This window comes from Aplysia californica, unplaced genomic scaffold (assembly GCF_000002075.1).
Source record: "Aplysia californica isolate F4 #8 unplaced genomic scaffold, AplCal3.0 scaffold00057, whole genome shotgun sequence".
NCBI classification, from domain to species: Eukaryota; Metazoa; Mollusca; class Gastropoda; order Aplysiida; family Aplysiidae; genus Aplysia; species Aplysia californica.
The window spans coordinates 2,035,636-2,037,519 of NW_004797327.1; the positions used below are offsets into that span (position 1 = coordinate 2,035,636).

The 1,884-nt window shown below is 40.8% G+C and overlaps 1 protein-coding gene across 1 annotated transcript in view; it reads left to right on the forward strand.

Annotated features, from left to right (window-relative positions):
* LOC100533313 (glutamate receptor subunit protein GluR2) overlaps positions 1-1,884 on the forward strand; it is a gene marked incomplete at both ends in the record, with an annotated part of 127,725 nt that overhangs the window by 119,734 nt on the left and 6,107 nt on the right.

Below are 1,884 nucleotides of genomic sequence, written 5' to 3' on the forward strand. Positions count from 1 at the left end.
CACACACACACACACACACACACACACACACACAGAGTGGCGTAACAGACACGGAAAATGAAACTAGAATCTAGACCCAGTGTCTGATATTTCCTTTCTCAGGTAAGAGAGGTAAGAGAGATTCTCTAAAGTCGTACCCGAAAGGCACGTGTAAGAAAAAACATTGAGAAGTTCACGTCTCCTAAAGGTCAACATCAGGGGGTAAAGGTCAAGTCAAGCTCCCCATTTGGAGCTCACTTGACCTACCTTACACATCCGGGGTCTTCACTCTGTTTGGGACCAACAAAGGACAACTTTGACGTCATGTGCAACAGACATCCTCGCTTATTCTTAAAATAAACATAGTATTTCCCCTGAAAAAGATCTGTAGTTTTTTGTTTTAGTTCTAGTGAAAGTTGTACAGCTGCTAGAACACAAGAAGGTCATATTATAAGAAGCAAAATTTAGAGTTATCACAAGAGAAAACACACACAAAGAGAGAGAGAGAGGAGAGAGGTAGTAGTACTAGTAGTAGTAGTAGCAGTAGTAGTAGTAGTAGTAGTAGTAGTAGTAGTAGTAGTAGTATCATTTTTACAGTACTAATTATTGGGGGGGGGGGGTTATGCTTCAGACACGTGCCAAAACGACCTTAAGGAAGGCGAAGACTGCGACGTAGTTGATATCTGGCTTGGTTTCACCTGTCCTTGTGGGAAAGACCTCAGTTGTCAGACCTTGCCTATGGACGTTTCTGCTACGAGTGAGTACTTTCGGTTTTTTTTTAACTCACGCACCCGTCTCATGTACATGTTTTATATACTATTGTTCTGGTAGTATTTTGCATTTGGACACGAATATGGCCTTTATTTTTGCCGCAAATCAATAGTTATTGAGTAATTGATTTTTGAAAAGAGAACTAGGACCTTTGGCGTAGTAGTATTTGATTTGTTTTTAACAACATTTGTGGTTTCAGGGGGGCATAACCACCCCCCCCCCCCCATTTCCTAATGTTTTTATGATTTGGAAATTAGGATTGATGGTTACTTGAAAAGAAATTATTTGCAGGGATTTTAGTGGCCATACGTGTGTTCTGCCGCAAAAATTAGGGCAGTTTAGCCCTCAAATCAGAGCAACTGTGTGTGGATGCACAAGTAAAAATTCACCGTACTTTCTCAATTAAAACTATTGCAACATCAAATACCACTTCACCCTCTACCCGCCCTCCCCCACCACAATCCTTAATCCCTACCCAACCCTAATCACCATACAAAATCTCAACTCGCTATACCATCACCTTATTCCCGCCCACACAATCCTTTCCCCACCCCCATGTCCATCCCTATCTCTTACACACAAACAGACTTACACTCACAAACACACAAACATTTACTTAAACACACGAATATGTTATACATACAAACACACTCACTCACACTCACTCACACACTCAGACACATACTCAAATATAAACACACATTCAAACACAAACACACACACACACACACACACACACACACACACACACACACACACACACACACACACGAGTCGAGCGGTTTGTTTTCTTGTTGTTTTGTTAGGAGTATTTGTTTTGTTTTGTTTCTGTTTGTTTTTTCTTTGTTTTGTGTTGTTTTTGTAAAGTATAGTCATATACTCAGATCAAAATTCTAACTGGGACCACATACTACGACGTACTGAATCAATACAATACCAATCATGTTCTAGCAGGCTTTAACCTTTAACGAGATAGGGCATTTGCATTCCATGCCCCTTACTCCCACTGCACATTGGCCTTTTCATTCATTTGAAACTGACTGGGCCGACCCGGATTTTGCTTCAAGGAGGGCACAGCTTGATCAAATCTCCACAAAAGAAGCACGATTGATTCTAGTGGATTTGATAAGATTG